General features: G+C 44.9%; 1 protein-coding gene across 8 annotated transcripts in view; it reads right to left on the minus strand.

Moving 5' to 3' along the window:
• ZFHX3 (zinc finger homeobox 3) overlaps positions 1-19906 on the minus strand; it is a 1434500-nt gene that overhangs the window by 514390 nt on the left and 900204 nt on the right. The gene's annotated exons all lie outside the window — the stretch shown is intronic.

Here is a 19906-nt window from a genome sequence, read left to right on the forward strand (position 1 = left end):
ATAGTGCAGACATGCAAACACATTCATTGCATCAAACCTATCAATGGATTAGGAGCATACATCCTGACGTCCTCTCCTGGGACAGATAGTGCATCTTACCAATCGCACAAGGGAGCTAACGTAATGTGTCCATGCGCACCATGCACATACACTAGCATAAGCTGTGTGCATGCTGACAAACACATCCAGGGGAGGAGGGAGTGCACTGAATAAGACCCTAGCCACAGGGGTCAGTAACAAGAACAAAATACATATATCCAGGCACATCGCCTCTAGTTAGGACATTAAATAAGTTAAAGAGGAGCTGTTAGGTATAGGGTCTCAGAGAAAATAAACACATATATCAGTAACTAAAGATTGGCTGTACTTACATTACATATGCATTTCACTGTCCACGTTTGGATTTCACAGAATTTGAATATAGTATATGCAGAGAATGATGCTCCTGACAGCTCATGGCAGGTTCCATGTTTGTGAAGCCAAATGTGTCGTCATGTCCTGCCTGCTTCTGATCACAGAACAGCTCATACTGAATAACACTAGTTTGCAGTGAATATTAATGAGCCATGTGGCTAGGAACAATAGCGGACTCCTGCAGTGTACGCTGCCCCGAGATTTATCTGTGCTGTGGCTGGACTGAGTTTTAGAAGCTGCTGAAACTTGATCCCGTCTTCTCCTTAGCAGCCGAGGGGAGGGCCCCAGAATGCTTTGCAGTATGTTATGCGGCTTGCGTCCTGCTTAGGTCTAAGCTTTGCTGATAAGCACACATCAAAGGTAAGAGAGATCTTTATCTCCAGTAATGTCTTTTTGGCTTCCTTCTAAACTGTTTAACACAGGAGACTAGAGGTTTAAATTAGCTTCTGCAGCCTGACAGTTACTCTTTAAGGAAAGGGAGGTGCTGAAGGGGGTGTGGCTAGAAAACAGCAAAAATCTATTAACCCTTCGCACTCTCACATGCAAATGTTCAAACAAATGCATTCACAAATTCACTCATCCAGGCACAACTGTTATCCCTACAGCTTAGTTAAAAGCCGGAGTTTTAGTTCACAGAAGAATGCATTCTTATGCTTAGTCACCTATACTGTGCAGAAGTACCCAGGTACACATAGGTGTCCTAACTCTGGCCCTGTAACATGCATAGTGCAGACGTGCAAACACATTCATTGCATCAAACCTATCAATGGATCCAGGTGCACCATGCACATACACCAGCATAAGCTGTGTGCATGCTGACAACACTGGATGAGTGAATTTGTGAATGCATTTGTTTGAACATTTGCATGTGAGAGTGTGAAGGGTTAATAGATTTTTGCTGTTTTCTAGCCACACCCCCTTCAGCACCTCCCTTTCCTTAACTTATTTAATGTCCTAACTAGAGGCGATGTACCTGGATATATGTATTTTTTTCTTGTAACTGACCCCTGTGGCTAGGGTCTAATTCAGTGCACTCCCTCCTTCCCCTGTATGTTTGTCAGCATGCACACAGCTTATGCTGGTGTATGTGCATGGTGCACATGGATACATTACGTTAGCTCCCTTGTGCGATTGGTAAGATGCACTATCTGTCCCAGGAGAGGACGTCAGGATGTATGCTCCTAATCCATTGATAGGTTTGATGCAATGAATGTGTTTGCATGTCTGCACTATGCATGTTACAGGGCCAGAGTTAGGACACCTATGTGTACCTGGGTACTTCTGCGCAGTATAGGTGACTAAGCATAAGAATGCATTCTTCTGTGAACTAAAACCCCGCCTTTTAATTTAGCTGTAGGGATAACAGTTGTGCCTGGATGAGTGAATTTGTGAATGCATTTGTTTGAGCATTTGCATGTGAGAGTGCGAAGGGTTAATAGATTTTTGCTGTTTTCTAGCCACACCCCCTTCAGCACCTCCCTTTCCTTAACTTATTTAATGTCCTAACTAGATGCGATGTGCCTGGATATATGTATTTGGTCAGGATTGTGTTTGGGTAAAAAAAAACAATGCAAACTAGTGGAAAGTGGTGCTGTTGGGGTTGGCAAAACGGCTGTGATCTGTTTTTTGAAGCGAATCACAGCTAGTGGAGTCCTGACTTGGCAGCGTTACACCTCCTATATGAAGACCGCAGAGTCCTGACCTGCAAAGTTACCACTCCTATAGGAAGACTGCAGAGTCCTGACCTGCAGAGTTACCCCTCCTATAGGAAGACCGCAGAGTCCTGACCTGCAGAGTTACCCCTCCTATAGGAAAACTGCATAGTCCTGACCTGCAGAGTTACCCCGCCTATAGGAAGACTACATAGTCCTGACCTGCAGATTTACCCCTCCTATAGGAAGACCGCAGAGTCCTGACCTGCAGAGTTACCCCTCCTATAGGAAGAGTGCAGAGTCCTGACCTGCAGAGTTACCCCTCATATAGGAAGACAGCAGAGTCCCGACCTGCAGAGTTACCTCTCCTATAGGAAGACAGCAGAGTCCTGACCTGCAGAGTTACCTCTCCTATAGGAAGACTGCAGAGTCCTGACCTGCAGAGTTACCCCTCACATAGGTAGAGTGCAAAGTCCTGACCTGCAGAGTTACCCCTCCTATAGGAAGACCGGAGAGTCCTGACCTGCAGAGTTACCCCTCCCATAGGAAGACTGCAAAGTCCTGACCTGCAAAGTTACCACTCCTATAGGAAGACTGCAGAGCCCTGACCTGCAGAGTCACCCCTCCCATAGGAAGAGTGCAGAGTCCTGGCCTGCAGAGTTACCCCTCCCATAGGAAGACTGCAAAGTCCTGACCTGCAAAGTTACCACTCCTATAGGAAGACTGCAGAGCCCTGACCTGCAGAGTCACCCCTCCCATAGGAAGAGTGCAGAATCCTGGCCTGCAGAGTTACTCCTGCTATAGGAAGACTGCAGAGCCCTGACCTGCAGAGTTACCCCTCCCATAGGAAGAGTGCAAAGTCCTGACCTGCAGAGTTACTCCTGCTATAGGAAGACTGCAGTGTCCTGACCTGCAGAGTTACCCCTTCTATAGAAAGACTGCAGAGTCCTGACCTGCATCATCTCCACTTCCGAGTTGGGCCATACAGTCTTTCAGGCCACAGCAGGAAGGAGTACCGTGGTTGGCAGCTGTGTCACTGCAGATCTGACTCCAGCACTGGAAGTGTCATGTGACACATAATTAGCAGAATACTGTAGCTCAGGTACTCATAGAAGGTTTGACGCACAAATAAATTTAGTCATTCCCACATGCATTACCTAATTCCCCAGCCTTGTTTGCTGTGACAGGGTTATCAGAGGCACGATCATGCATGAACCTGATTTGTAGGAAAATGAACATTCTGGGTTAAAGATTCCCAAGGATAAAGAACAGCATGTCTCCCGCGGGTGCTGAACACGGCACATCCTAGCAACAAAGCCACAAGACTGAACAATGCATCTGTTATATATAGACGTGTGTGTGTGTGTGTGTGTGTGTAGACGTGTGTGTGTGTGTGTGTGTGTGTAGACGTGTGTGTGTGTAGACGTGTGTGTTTAGATGTGTGTATGTGTGGGTGTAGACGTGTGTGTGCAGATGTGTGTGTGTGTGTGTGTGTGTGTGCAGGTGTGTGTGTGTGTGTGTGTGTGTGTGTGTGTGTGTGTGTGTGTGTGTGTGTGTGTAGATGTGTGTAGTTGTGTGTAGATGTGTGTGTAGACGTGTGTGTGTAGACGTGTGTGTGTAGACGCGTGTGTGTGTGTAGACGCGTGTGTGTGTGTATGTGTGTGTGTGTGTGTGTGTGTGTGTGTGTGCAGATGTGTGTGTGCAGATGTGTGTGTGTGTGTAGTTGTGTGTGTGTGTGTGCAGACGTGTGTTGTGTGTAGATGTGTGTAGTTGTGTGTAGATGTGTGTGTAGACGTGTGTGTGTGTAGACGCGTGTGTGTGTGTAGACGCGTGTGTGTGTGTATGTGTGTGTGTGTGTGTACGTGTGTGTGTGTGTGTGTGTGTGTACGTGTGTGTGTGTGTGTGTGCGCATGTGTGTGTGTGTAGAGTTTAAAGTTTTTGAAGTATATTATGGTTTTAGAAGCTTGCAACATTATAGTTTTTGTCATATTTCGTTTTTATGTACAGATTGTACGTTATCAAAGATATTATCGTTTCTATGTGTAACAGGGTTCTCTGCAGAGTGAGGAAAAGGAGGTATGGATCGCTGCAACCACCAGTGCAACCAACGGGAGTCTGGGACCCGGAGCATCAACAGCAATAAACAAAGAAAAGGAATGTCCCGCTGCACCGTTGTAGGGTAAAAGGATCTCTCTGACTTTATTAGACACATCAGCAAAAACACAGACAACAGCTCACGCGTATCGGAGCTCTACATGGCTCCTTAATCATGTTTAATTAAGGAGCCATGTAGAGCTCCGATACGCGTGAGCTGTTGTCTGTGTTTTTGCTGATGTGTCTAATAAAGTCGGAGAGATCCTTTTACCCTACAACGGTGCAGCGGGACATTCCTTTTCTTTGTTTCTCTGCAGAGTGGTTACTTATAGGCAGAACCGGGGGGTGGTTAGAGTTAGGCAACACCGGGGGGTGGTTAGTTTTAGTCACCACCAGGGGAGGGTTCTGTGTGAGCGCAGGGTTGGGGTTAAGCTGTATTGTTGAATTATATTAAGATTTTTACCATTATTATATTTTCATTATCAACTCCCATCTGTTTTAAAACCGTATTTATCATTAACCAATTTAGTAAACAATGTTTATCGTTATTGAGATTTTATTATCCAGTCGGGCCCTTTTTTCCTGGCACCCTTTTTTCATGCACGCATTTATACATATCTGTAATATCTGTGAAGGGGATGTGTATGTGCTGTGAGGACCATCCAACTTTCTGCTCTCTGCACATTTGTTCTAATGACTGCATCTGCTCAGCCCCTGATAAGGATTCATACAAAGTTTCGCAGAAAAAGATTTGTAGATAATTCCTATTTGGTGTTCAGCAGGCTCTTGTGTACAGCTCCCAACCTCTCTGCCCCTCCCCAAATGCTCTGTACTGTAGTGATGCTGAAAAAGTCTGCAGAGCCAGTTCTGCTCCATCAGAGATGGACAGAGTGAGTGTAATGAGAAGCTCCCTCCTCTGTCCATTTTCTGCATGCGTTTTCTGCACACCATGTCTGTCTGTATGTGATTGAATGAGAAAATGCATGCAATGCTTTACTGCTGTCTGTTTGAGGATGGGTTCACATATGATTTAGCGTGAAAAAGTAGCGTTTTAGGATGGTGCGTTTGCGATTTGCTTTTGCATTTTTACCATGTTTTTGGTGCATTTTGAGTTTGCTTATTTACGCAGATGCGGTTTTCATGCATTTTGTGTGCGTGTTAATGCGTTTGCGGTTCGCTAATGAAAACCGCATATGCTTTTTGTATGCTTTTTTTAATTTATTGCTGCAAATCACTAGGAAGACAACAGGAAGCGGAAACGCATCTTTACTTTTTAATTAAAAACGCATTAAAAAAACGCATGCAAAACGCAGTACCATAGACTTTCATTATGTGCGTTTTGGCAGCCAGCCGGCATATTATGCAACACTGCCAGCGTTTGCGAAACACATACTGTACAACTGCAGTGAAACGCTGCCTCTTCTGCGTCCCATAGACTAACATTGCTGCATAAAATGCAGCGTTTCCCGCTATGCTAGCATTTCTGCTATGTGTGCACCCAGCCTGAATCTGCATGGGGGAAACACATTCAAGCTTGCACTAGCTAATTGAATAACATTGGTTCTCAGTTTACCTGTGTGGAAAGCAGGGGGGTGGGGCCTTTAAAGTTTTGCAGGGAGGCCCAGTGATTTCTAGTTACGCCAAGGTCCGGATTTACGTCACAGGAGCCTACAGGCATAGATCTCTTGGCACCCTAGACTTCACCCTCCATGATCCTACAAATCCTTGACACGGCAAGTGTGCTGGCTGGTCCAGCTGTCACTCCTCCCTTACCCGTCACAGCTAGCTACAGGTGCCCCTTAGTATTAGATAACCAGAGGTAAACTCAGTATTAAGTTGCTTAGGAAAGGAGGGAGGGAGGCACTTGAGGAGCAGAGTGAGACACCTTCCCATCATCAGGTGCCTGTAGGCACATGCCTACAGTGCCTCATGATAAATCCTGCCCTGGTTACGCCTCTGCGCACACTCTTCATTCATTCACTGCAGGGATTACCCCACTGATTACTGGTGTCAGTTTAATGTCTGCAGTGTCCTCTGTTTGTGGCGATATACTGACCCATTCACTGAGTACAACGGGTCAGTATCAGAACAGCACGTGGTAAGCTTGCTCTCCTATCTGCTTTGCGGCGGGGGCGTCCAACACGCCCCATGTGTTTCATGTTTAGCCGCTCCTAGAGGAGCTTTATGAAATGGGAATCGGCGCAGCACAACGTCTACAGAAATCAGCCTAATAAAAGTAACACTAATTTGTGGCAAGCCGGAGCGGCAGTTTAGAATTTGCACTCTGAAGGCACCTAATTCCTTTGATCCCGTGTTTTCTCCACAATGCTGAGGCTCTCTCTGGGGAGGCTGCTCTTTTACCCAGCTACGGATGTTCAAAGCTTATTACTGGAAGGTTTTTTTTTCCCTTCCCCTCCTGCTTCTAAATCACCTTCTGCAGCAGAGACACAGCTGATAGGAAGCCGTAGGTTTAAGAAGAAAAATGGGGCCTTGTTCTCGGGTCAGAGCTACACCTTCCAACACGACTGCCAAGCTGACATATAGGCGGCCATTACGGCATCTGGAAGCAGTTTGCACGTAATATGGCTGAGGAATAGCCGCATGAAATCCATAATTTGGGAGTTTATGAAAGAGCCAGGATGGATGTCCGACGTTTGATAAGTGGTTTTCCCCTCACAATGGCTCACACTTGTCTGATGTATTGAGCGCACTTGGGTTACACCTGTTCCACTACGGCTTTATGTCCCATCTTTCAACACCAGGTGGGCCACATATAATAAAGAGTACATTAGTCCTAGTAGTAAGGTTACACAAAGGCAGCTTCGCACGTGCACCGATGGCAGCGCCTGCAGGGAATGTAAATGAGGCTGGTGTTTTAATCCAAGTCTTGAGGTATCCTGTGTGTGCAGGCTGACCACGTGGAGAAAGGCTGGACTGCTGAAAGATTTATTTCTTGACTGTGGTGTCCACAACGAATACTGAGGTTCTTCCATGCTTCCTATAGCACGTTGGTTGTGTTGAATGACCAGGGGGTGGTTGGGGTATCCCTGAAAAAACAGATTCAAAGCGAGGGCGAGTCTGCGCTATTTTTGATCAAATTTTCGAAGGGCAAAAATATATTGTGAAAGTGAAAAAGACTCCTTCAAATTTCCTGTAAGTCAAAACTATAGTGAGTTTATTGTAACCTGAACAGTGGCATAACTACAATTGTTGGGGCCTCCCAGCAAAACTTTTATGCCCCTCCGCCCCAATGTTCACACTCCTTCCCTTGCCTCCAGGCTTGGATTTACCTTGGAGGAGCCTATAGGCACAGATGTCCTGGCACCCTAGACTTCGCCCTCCATAAACCTACAAACCCCTGCCGAACCACAGCGCAAGTGTGCTGACTGTCCCAGCTGTCACTTCTCCCTTACTTCCCTTGCCCATCACAGGAAACTACAGGTGCCCCTTAGCGTTAGGTACCATCAGTATTAAGTAGCTAGTAGTGCCCCTCACTGAAAGGAGATCTCATCAGTAGAATGCCAAGAGCAGGGTGAGTAACTTCTCATTCACGCTCTGCTCAGGACTCTGCATCACTGCATAGGCAAGGCAGGAGGGAGGGAGGCGCTTGGGGAGGGGAGTGAGCCGCCTTTCCATCATCAGGCGCCTGTAGGCACGTGCCTACAGTGCCTTATGGTAAATTCGGCCCTGATTGCCTCCCTTGTTGACCCTCACGGCCTTGGCGCCCATCTCACAAGTGTGGCCATCATGATCTTCACACCCATAACAAGTGTAGCCACAAAAACACTGGATCTGAAGTATATTTCCATGTATCGGAGGAAGGTAAGGTTAGTAGTTGGGGCCCCCACAGCTCCTGGCCCTCTGCTTCCCTCTAGTTACACCCTAATCTTGAAGCTCTCATCTTGAAAGATACGCATAACAAGTTCCTGCCAATCTGCCCCAATAGCTCACAACTGTCCCTTTTTTGGAACCAAAATCCTCCTGTCCCTCTTTCTTCCTCATTTGTCCCTCTTTAAAGTGTACCTTCAGACAGGCTTGGTGTTTCTTTAACAGTTTCCCAGCATCAGAAGTTTGTTTTTCTTATAGAAGTATTATTTTTAGCTGCATTTTTAGCTAAGCTCCGCCCCATCAAAGAAAACTGCCCGGGCTTTTTTCCCCTAATGCTGTGCAAAGCATGATGGGATTTCTGATTTTGTTGTTCTCATTGCCTGGCAACTGGGAGGGGTGATCAGGACACAGACAGTTGGAACTCTGTCTCATGCTCCCTGTCACCTTCTTTCAACCAAAAAGATGGCTGCCCTCATGAAATCACAAACCTTTGCCTGTTCTTTTAAAACAGGGTGGGTAAGAGATTATATTACTTATCTATTTTAATTAACATAACTAATGTAACTTAACGACAGTATGTTTGTTTAGGCTGAAGTTCCTCTTTAAAGAGTGATGTACAGATCTATGAAAATACATGTATTTTTGTAGGCAATGTTGATCCCTGCCCCTCATCTCCTGAAAAGGCACAATCACACTAAAAATTGCAATGCACAGGAAATCGTGTTTTTAAAAAGCTGCAAATTGAGATCAGAATTGCAGTGTGACTGCAAATGCGATTTGCAGTGGAAAAGGGCTCTTACTGCGCTTTAACAAGATTTTGCATTAATCTGTTAGTCCTGTGCAGAGAGTGCAGATCTTTTATAGGAGCTTTTACAGTTGAACATTGGTTACACCTCTATAACATTGTGCCACTGACATATGCTATGGGGGGGGGGGGGGGGGGGAGAGGGCTCCCCTTTGGCACATGGCACCTTGTTATTTTACTTCACAAAGATGGAGACACCGAGAGCCCAATATAGTGTAGTATGTACTGGCAGAATAAACATGTAAGGTAAGTATGTAGGCATCCTCCCAAAAATGGGTTACCGTCCAGGTAACCACTAGATCAGCAGGTTGGGAGATTAGACCTGTCCCCACTCAGGATTAAAAAGTCGCTCTCTGTAGATAGGAAATACGGGGCAACACCCCTCCACCAAGGGTGGACACGGGAACTTTATATGCAGACAGAGGTGCCAAAAGAATAACATTTATTAAAAATGTTAAAATGAGAGGAGGCAAAGGTGGACTTACCTCCTCCAAGCAGACACACAGAGACTGTTGTATATATTCAAATCAACAAGGATTTATTTGTATACTCCAAAAAGTGCAAGTGCAATGCATTTCGCAGGCATCTCCTGCTTCATCAGATAATAAAAAAATGGAGCATGTACTCATACAGGTCTGGTGCAAAGTTCAGCACCTCTGCTCCATTTCTTTGTTATGTTACTTGTTCATGTTTACCTGTAGTAAAGGTTGTGGATCTGCTCTAGCGGGAGATGCTAGTATGCTCTTAGCGCTTGTTCAACGCACAGGGACATTTATACTCCCCTGCGTGGGAAGTTATAGATTCTGCTTTAATGTGACAACCTTGCTACATTTTCCCTGTCTATATTGTTTATTTTTGAAATTATTCAATGAAAAGTTTGAAAACAAAAATATATACTGAAAATGGATTGCCGACAGACTTGATACGAGTGAAGAAGTGGATTTTTCTCGATAAACATGTTGTGAATAGAGTCTGAACTACATATGTATTTACGGCTAGACTTACAGTACCATCGCTATTGGTGAAAAATAAAATGCTGGATAACATTGAGTTGGTGTTTAGGGTGCATTGGAATTCCACTTCACATAGCATTTGTTGAGAATAGCTCACAGTTTGTCTGTAATGGGAGATCCCCCATATAAATTCCACCTTCGTAACATCTGTAAGATTCACCCTTTCCAGACCTCTGCCACCACCAAACTCCTCATCCATGCCCTCATAATTTCCCGCCTTGACTACTGCAATGCCCTTCTGTCTGGTCTCCCTATGACCCGAACAGCCCCACTGCAGTCCATCATGAATGCGGCAGCCAGAATTATCCACTGCTCCCATCGCTCCACCACGGCGGATCCCCTCCTTGAATCCCTCCACTGGCTTCCTATTCAGGCCAGAATCAGATTCAAGATATTGTGTCTGACCTACAAATCTGTCCACAAAACCTGTCCAACCTACATTTCCGATCTTACCCAGAGGTACACACCTAGCTGCACACTCCGCTCCTCCAATGAACTTCGCCTAACCGCCCCCCGCATCACCCAGTCCCATGCACGCCTCCAGGACTTCTCAAGAGCTGCTCCAACACTATGGAACTCCCTACCTCCACCCATTAGGGCAGCCTCCTCCTTCAACATCTTCAAGAAGGCCTTCAAAACTCACCTTTTCACTCTGGCCTACTACTCCTCACAAGTGCTCTAAACTCACAGCTGAACTCTGGTCCCCTACCTTTCGTGTCCTTACCTCTCCCTCTAGATTGTAAGCCTTTGGGCAGGGTCCTCCTCTTTTTGTGTCCTACCTGATCATGCACCTCCATTATTGTGAACCCATGCTATGCATCTGAGTGAACCTAACTTGCCTAATCTCCATGCTCCATCCAGTGACTGGCTAAGCATTACCTGGTACTCATACTATGGTGTGTGATCTGGTTTTCTTGTATTCCTGTATTGTCATATTGCTGTTTGTCACCCCTAAATATTGTCTGTAACCTAAACTAATGTCCAGCGCTGCGTAGTATGTTGGCGCTTTATAAATACAATAAATAAATAAAGGTAGCAGGTGCATTCTGGGCCATTCCCTGTTGATGTCAATCATGTGTGATATTGGGAAAAATATGTGTGGGTAACGGTAAAGGTGGCCATACATCTAGTTATTTGGCTGGACGATCGATCATTTGATTAAATCATTTTATGGAATCAAGTGTGCTCCAGTCTGCCCAATCAATGGACAGTGGCTGATATCATGTCAAATTGACCAGCTTAGTTGAGCGAACAGGATGCAATATATCGGTCAATCACACAGGAATCGGCTACTGTTCATGTCATTCCATCGACACTGAATTGATTTTTTGCAGTCCGAGCATGTAGACACAACATTGTTCAGATCGATTGGTGACGGGGAATCGCATAGAATATTGCTTGTAGTGTGTGGGACACTAGTTGATCGACTTTTGATAAACCATACTGAAGTCGTTCATCCAATAAAGTTGTCGCTTTGTCGATTGAATCAGAATCACTAGATGTATGGCTACTTTAACCATCTTAGCGGTATGGACGAGCTCAGCTCGTCCATCACCGCCGATGGCTGCCGCTCAGGCCCTGCTGGGCCGATTTTGTTGAAATAAAAAGCAGCACACGCAGCCGGCACTTTGCCAGCCGCGTGTGCTGCCTGATCGCCGCCGCTCTGCGGCGATCCGCCGCTAGCAGCAGCGAAAGAGGGTCCCCCCAGCCGCCTGAGCCCTGCGCAGCCGGAACAAATAGTTCCGGCCAGCGCTAAGGGCTGGATCCGAGGCGGCTGACGTCAGGACGTCACTCCGCTCGTCGCCATGGCGACGAAGTAAGCAAAACACGGAAGGCCGCTCATTGCGGCCTTCCGTGTTACTTCTGGCCGCCGGAGGCGATCAGAAGAACGCCTCCGGAGCGCCCTCTAGTGGGCTTTCATGCAGCCAACTTTCAGTTGGCTGCATGAAATATTTTTTTTTTTATTTAAAAAAAACCCTCCCGCAGCCGCCCTGGCGATCTTAATAGAACCCCAGGGTGGTTAAGTCACTTGTTTGGGGCTCATGGGCAGCTCCTGTTCAAGCCAATTATGAGCCAAAGAAATGACCAAAGACTGCAAAACGGCATCCACTATGGTGTGCTCAGTAGGCAGTAGTAGTGTTAGCAGGAGTCTTGCCCAAGGTCTACTGAATAGGGACTGGCTTACTAGACAGGAAGAGCTGAGATTCGAGCCCGGGTCCCCTGTGTCAGAGGCAGAGCCCTTAACCATTACACTATCCAGCCACCCATGTAGCATATGCCAGACACAACATGTGATATCCAGTATAAACGCCGGTGTCCCAACCATTGTAGAAACCCATTTTGCAGTATTCTTACTCATATTGGCATTGGGAATGAAGCATAAATGCCATCATTTTCTGCTAGTGGGAATTTAGCCTAAATATTGACATTGGGGAAGTAAGTTTTAGCCCCGTTTTAGATTAACATGTTTGTCATACAGAGCACCTCTTCCTAGGTTGTGATGAGTGTCCCGCTTTGTCTATGTCAAGTGTGCCCTGGGACTCCAGTGCCCTTTAAACTGGCCCTGGCCACGTGTGATTGTTTGCCGGGAAGAACGACTACGGTTTGCTGTATGTAAGGTATAAGGAAACCTCATCCTGCAGTGGTGCATTATGGGTGTTACTTTTTGGACACATGCTGATATTGATGATCTGCAGTGACCTCCTATTTTAAGATTATACTGTACTTACTATAAGGAGGAGCCCTTTTTTTACAAGGTGTGGAATAAGATTCTTGATGAAACAGTGAAAACATTTTGTTGTGTCGGCAGATAACCCCATCAGTAATAGTACAGCACAAAAACAATGTTAACATAACCCCCGCCACCCTCCTTCCCCCAAACAGCGACATGTGCCACGTCTATTTGTGGCAATTAGAGACAAATGTCAGGAGTTCATCCTGCGGATGGAGGGAGAGAGGCGCTGCCGGCTGCCATGATGGTGTCACAGTAGCTTCTGCCAACCAACGTCTCAAACTGATTATCATCGCGTCACATTGTGCCAGAGCAGCCTGCAATTATACAATTACATTGATACAAGCTTTCAGCAAGTGTTTATTTCGCCTGCCAATCACGGGACTTACTTGAAAACAAAAGCTGGGACCGCCCCAACTCAACACTTTCTCGTGTCTGTCAACCTTCCTCCTATCCTGCAACTCCTCTGAAGCCATGTGGCATTTTTTGCACTGGCTCACTATAAGCATTCTTAGTTTCCATCTTCTGGTTACGTTTTCCTTCAGGCCTGCCTGGAACAGTGTATGGTGGTGGAGACCACAGTGAGATGATCAGAACCTTTCATGACCATCCATGTCACGTAGTTCCTAGCTCGTCCCAGATGTCCGTCATGGGGAAAGACAGACCCTATATTTCAAATGAATCCCTCTGTTCTCCTCTCCTCAACGGTCATTTCAGGAAAAATATGCCTACTTATAAAGGCTTAAAAATGGATCTATCGTTTTTTTACCTATAAATCTTGATAAAAAACAGTATTTTATGTTCTCCACATTATTAAAAATGCTGATTAGGTCAATAGCTGCCCCTCTTCTCAAGTCATTTTTTTCACTTCTCTTTATTTACCAAACCATTTTGAGCAAATCATTAAATTTTTAATAACTAAAAATATATATTAAAATTGTAATCATGGTGAGGGCCTATGTAAAGAGTACAGTAGACAGAGCAGAGGAGATTTTTTTCAAGCCCTTGTCACCTCTTTTTGGAATTTAATTCAACCTGTTTTGATGACTTCAGTACGGGTAAGTGGGGTCTTCTTTTCATCAACCTTACACAAATTGTCCAACGCATTTTCCTCTAGCTGGTTTCCTCCAACATAAGCAATATACAATATATGTATTTTCTCTACTTCTCGAAGCTCGTGTACACAAAATCAGATACTTACCTAAAGAGAGGGATGCCTCAGGATCCTATTGAGGCATCCCTCTCTATTCTAATGGCCTCAATTCACTAAGCAGTTTAGACTAGTTTACTGATGTTTTGGTGAAAATCAGTCGCATCAAAAGGGAATTCACTAATAATTATTAATAAATACCAAATGTTTTAGACCTGGTCTAAACATTAAGTAATTACAAAATTCTCAAAGGCAAACAAGGAGTAACCACACCCAATTTTCTGACAGAGATTAGACCAGCTGATTTCTGTCAGTAAAGTACTTCTGTGGGGTATTTTAGACGTGAGGATGGAGCTTTTTTGAATTAATCAAGGTCATCAGAGGAGAAGGATGTCAGTCATAACTACTCGTATCTTTAGACCTCGTAGAGTAATTAGACCTAATTACCGAATGTTTTAGACCAGGTCTAAAAACAGGTCTAAAACATTAGGTAATTATTAGTGAATTCCCTTTTGATGGTTTACACCAAACCATCAGTAGACTAAAACCATCAGTAGAGTAAAACCATCAGCAATATCCGATTGAGCTCGCCCACGCATGCACAGTGAGCTGGAGCCGCGGGCTCTGTACTACTGTGCATAAATGCTTAAGGTCATGCAGCTATTAATACGGAAGTGGAGCTGCGTGACCCCGATTCGGAAGGTACAGATGCCTAGGCAATCCACCCACCACCACCATCTGTGCCACTCTCCACGAACTGGTATGTTAATCAGGGGAGGACTGGGAAATTTTAGCCTGGAGGGAAAACACAAACTAGAGGCCCGTTTTCATGGCAGCCCCAGCCTAAATTACGTCACACGCGCCCCACGTGCTATATGCTAGTAATCACGTGGGGCGCCAATGCAGAAATACAGCAAGGACGCTTGAGGGATAGCGTGACAGGTAAAGTATAAAAGCACTGGCACTGGGGAGCACATCATACATTTTGAAGGGCAATGGCCGGGGTTTCCATCGCGTTCCATCGTTCGTGATTATCGCATTGATTGACCACATCGGCCCAAGATTTCCCAGCACCTCTGTTCTATACATTCAACTAATTTCCACCCGAAATCAGTCAAATCCTTGAGTCTAGGGACCTTCTGGAGTCTAGGGACTGTCTGCAAGCAGCCCTTCTGGAGTCTAGGGACTGTTGAAACTTTTCAACCTATACAATACCTTATGTAGCTGTGCACATGTAGGCGTTTTAACAATGGTGAGAGACCAGACAGATTTTTTTCCCATGGACCCTGCAGGCAGGCGTCTGCTCTGCATCATACTGTGTATATTTACCAGCTTGCCCACCCTCTAATTGCTTTGTAATTGGGCGTTTGTTTCCCTCAGCCAGCTAACCGAGTGGTTCACATTGCCTTATACAAAAAACCTGAATGCACCAGTCACTGTAACAGCCCTAAATTATTAAATGAGAGGCAGCCTGGGGGGAAACCTCCCCCCTTCCCCCCTGGCCAGTCCTCCCCTGATGTCAATCACGTCAACTGTGACGAAAGTGACTTGCATTAAAGCAGTGTTTTATAGCAGTGCCAGCATTCTCTCTTCTTCATGCTTGTGATAAAGGTAATTTTGCCTTACTAAATCAGAAGGCAATTGCAATAATTCAGCGGTAAGTGAGCAACTGTGGTTTCCCATGATTCATCACTCCCAAATATGCAAATCATCTCTTTCTGCACTTGAAAGCAAGGCTGCACATCCAGAACCGCTGATGAATCCACCCCTCTGATATAGATTATTTTTATGCGTTGGGAGGTATCCTACAACAGACCACACAACTACTATGGGGCTCCATAGCTGCTGGGCCTGATACCATAGCTCCCAACTGTCCCTCTTTCGGAGGGACAGTCCTTTGTTGGGTGCCCTGTCCCTCTTTCAGGACTTTGTCCCTCTTTCTATATAAATATATATATTTCTATACTAAAAAATGTGTTTGATTGACTCTAAACTTTATTCCCATCCTTTAAATTGATATATTACTAATTTTAAAACGTTACTATGAAGGAAAATGAACCAGGACAGAAAGGACCAGTGTGGTTTGAATTATAAAAAAAACATATTTTTCTTATGAAATTTTATGGTATGCGCAACTAGGGGTGTGGTGGGGGCGTGATCAGGGGGGTGACAGGGGCGTGGCTTAAGTGTCCTTTTTTTCTCATCTCAAAAAGTTAGTAGGTATGTGATACTGCTTAGCTCCCAACCATCCCGCTTTTGGAATTGGAAGGACAGTTCCTCTTTGGGAACCCAGTCCCTCTGTCCCTCTTTTTTCCTCATTTGTCCCTCTTTCAGGACTGATGTACAGATCTGTGTAAATATATGTATTTTTCTACTGAAAAATGTGTTTTATTGACGCTAACTTTTATTCCCATCTTTTAAATTAATATATTTTTTATTTTCATACATTAATATGAAGGACAATGGATCAGGATAGAAAGGGCTAGTGTGGTTTGAATTAAAAACAACATATTTTTCTTTTAAAATCTTTATGGTATGTGTGATTGGAGGTGTGTCGGGGCAGGGTTAGGGTGGTGGCAGGGGCGTGGCTTAAAGCAGATCCGAGATGAAAAACTAACAATAACAAGTAACTTGTCTATATATCTTATCTAAAGTTAGTTTACACAGAAAATCTAGCTGCAAACAGCTTCAACAGTATATGATTATTTCTTCCAGTGTGATACGAGAGCAGCCATGTTCTGTTTTTGATCATTACACACAGGCAAGCTGATCTGCATCTCCAACCCTCAGCCTGTGAAAACGTCATTCCCCTCATCTCCTCCCTCCTCCCCTCTGCCTCTGAAATCTCTGGCTAGTAACACCTCCTCCTCCTGCCCATACTGAGCTCCCATAAGCCCTTGCTACATGGGTCTCAGAGTGCCAAGGCACTGGAGAAGCTGTGGGTGAGCCTTGTTTAGTTTATAGGGAATTAGAGTATTAAAGGGACACTTAAGTCAAACAAAAAAAATGAGTTTTACTCACCTAGGGCTTCCAATAGCCCCCTGCAGCTGTCCGGTGCCCTCGCCATCTCCCTCCGATCCTCCTGGCCCCGCCGGCAGCCACTTCCTGTTTCGGTGACAGGAGCTGACAGGCTGGGGACGCGAGTGATTCTTCGCGTTCCCAGACACATTAGCACCCTCTATGCTGCTATATGGTATATGATATATGCTATAGCAGCATAGATGGCGCTATTGTGGCCAGGAACGCGAAGAATCACTCGCGTCCCCAGCCTGTCAGCTCCTGTCACCGAAACAGGAAGTGGCTGCCGGCGGGGCCAGGAGGATCGGAGGGAGATGGCGAGGGCACCGGACAGCTGCAGGGGGCTATTGGAAGCCCCAGGTGAGTGAAACTCATTTTTTTTGTTTGACTTAAGTGTCCCTTTAAAACAACAACAAAAAAGAATTGGGCTTGAGGAATGCCCTATAAACTGTATGAAAGGAACACAATTAGGCAATGAGTAAAAGTTTATCGCGGATCCACTTTAAGTGTCCCTCTTTCTTATCTAAAAAAGTTGAGAAATATAGCTTAGCTGCAAACAGACCAATCAGGGCCGTTGATGCAGACGGCCAACACCTCTGCAGGAGTTGAGTGCTTTGTGTATATTTCAGGCGCCTCTATCAAAGTGTTAGGAATGAATATGCTGTATTAGCGGTTATTATGATGGAAGGACACAGGTCTCAGTAGCAGAGCTCCTTCATGATGGAGGTTGGAGGGCAATGCGGTCCCTGCAATGATTTCACGACAGGTCTCCGGCATATATAGTTTTGTCCTCGCGTCTAACTGTGATAAGTATATTCTATGGCACTTGCTTTCCATTTAATTAACATATCCTTCTTGCAGAGGTATATATACATAAGACAAGGGAGCTGTTTTACAAGTAAAGCGTTGTTTCCGAGCCCACGGCCATCAGTGTCACGCCACACGCCTAATGAATGTATAGAAGGAGCTTTACTCAAGAGGAGTGTAAACCGAAGACAACCAATTACAAAATCCAGCCACACTTTTACATTTTCTGCTACAGTAATTCACTTTATCTACAATTATTTTGGCTGATTGAACACTTGTGCCGTAATTCACGTGTAATTACTCCGTAGTGAGCAGACTCCCCCCACCGCCATCTTCCCACTGTGAACCTGAATCCCGAGGTCAGAAATGCAGATGAAACGGACGGAACGCCAAACACTCGCCTCTGTATATTAGTGGGTATATCTCAGTTCCTACCTTTTATTAAATGAACTTCACCAGCAACTCACTGTTCAATAATCCTCTCATTTATACATTACAGGAGCAAAAAATAATCAAAAAGTGTAACTGTCGGGTATAAAATCAAAAATAATTTATTTATTTTTATCTGGTAAACAAGTAATAAGGATGCCAACCAGGTAATCCAAAAGTTAAAATCACTATTACTTTTCTAGTTGATAAATGATCATTCCCCAGTTTACCTGACTCTTATTTGGTACACAAAAAGGAAGTTGAAGGGCATGCTGGGTTGTCCTTTTTTGCCTATCTACTTTTCTCTCAGACTTAACTAATGCAGCCTGATTGGCTGAAGCCTCTTTCCCTCCTGTTTTCCCCTCCCACACCTCTGTTCCTCTCTGATTGGCCAATATTTCTCATGCTGAGACAATGCACTTACTATAGTGAAGGGTGGGCTACGCATACACAATCAGGCTGAGGAGAATAAGGAAGGAAATGACATCAGGATTGGCTTCAAAATAGCCACAGTTAAAATGGACATGCTAAGAAGGATTTTCTCTTTTTTTACTGTAGAAAAATCACTAAAATCAAAACGTGGATAAAGGTCACGCCTGTTACTGATGTAAACGTCACATACATACTTTTTTTTGCACAAATATGTAACTGCATAATGTTCCTCAATAAATGAGGAAACATCACATAAGTACCCGAATGGAAAATAAATCCCATTTTAGGTCAGTGGTGCATGGAAGTTCTACAATGGAGCACTTTGATTGGTCAGACCCGCCTTGTATTTTGAAAGTGGGAGGGAGTTTTTAAAACAGGAAATGTGGGTCGCCTGTGGTGTCGGGAAAGTTTGGGCGTGGCCATAGGCGCCCATGTTAATGGCCATGATTTGCAGCTTTATCTGGCGCCCGATAAATTACCATATATTTTGCCTTATAAGACACACTTTTTCGAAAAGCCCCTGCGATTTTTGGACCAATTGCAAAAAAAAATTTGCATACTCATTTTCGTGTACGTGTTTACACAATCGCAACGCAAAAATGCATAGATACAGAGCTTTTTTGGTGCATCTTAAAAGGCGAAAAATACAGTATACAAACTGAATACAAATGGTGGGCGCAAATTTCCCAAATTTCCCCTTATAGCCGCCAATTGTGGTTACTGGCATTGTCGCCTATGGCCCCGCCCAAGCTTCCCCAGAACACAATAAAATACAAACTGCAGTGGGGGATTGCGGTGGGGGAGGGGTTAGTTAGGGTAAGGCACTGGTTGGGGGGGTCGGTTAGGGATTGGTTGGAGGGGTTTGTCAGGTAGAGCCTAATCGTTTTTGTTAATTTTACTGATATTCTACTAGCGGCTATCTCTGACACCAATTTGTCCAAGCGCTTTTTTTTTGTATGCATGTGAGAATTTTTGTCTTGTCATAACCAATGTTTTGTTTATACCATGTGATGTAAAAATCACCAGATGTAAACACAGCCCTTTGAGGCCATGTGACCCACATAGCGTGAGTTCAGGGGTCATGTAGGGTCATGTCCACATCATGGGGATGTCTGGCGGAATCCCCACCATCTCAGTGTATGCGGTATCTCTGACTGGTTGCAGAACAGGCAACGTCTGGCATCATTGTGCTGTAATATAGAACCATAAAATATGTGTAGACATTTATTGGAAACGCCTCATGATTTTGTTTGATACATTTTTGTTTGCGGGGAGGTCTGAAAATCAAATAATTTCGCTAAGAGATTTCACCATTGAGGGCTGGATTTAGTCACGTTCAGCTCCAAGCCTCACATTATGCTAATCCTGCCGGACGGATGGTATTGATTTTTGTATTTCCAACGACTGATCCTTTTCATTTGGGCCACGTCACTGTCCGAGGCTCTTCCAGACAGGGCGGCTAATAGTGCAGAAACAGCTCATTACTGGCCATTCCCCAGCCCAGTTTTCCATCTGTTAATGATGATGGGGAAC

The sequence above is a fragment of the Hyperolius riggenbachi genome, chromosome 11 (genome assembly GCF_040937935.1).
Source record: "Hyperolius riggenbachi isolate aHypRig1 chromosome 11, aHypRig1.pri, whole genome shotgun sequence".
NCBI classification, from domain to species: domain Eukaryota; kingdom Metazoa; phylum Chordata; class Amphibia; order Anura; family Hyperoliidae; genus Hyperolius; species Hyperolius riggenbachi.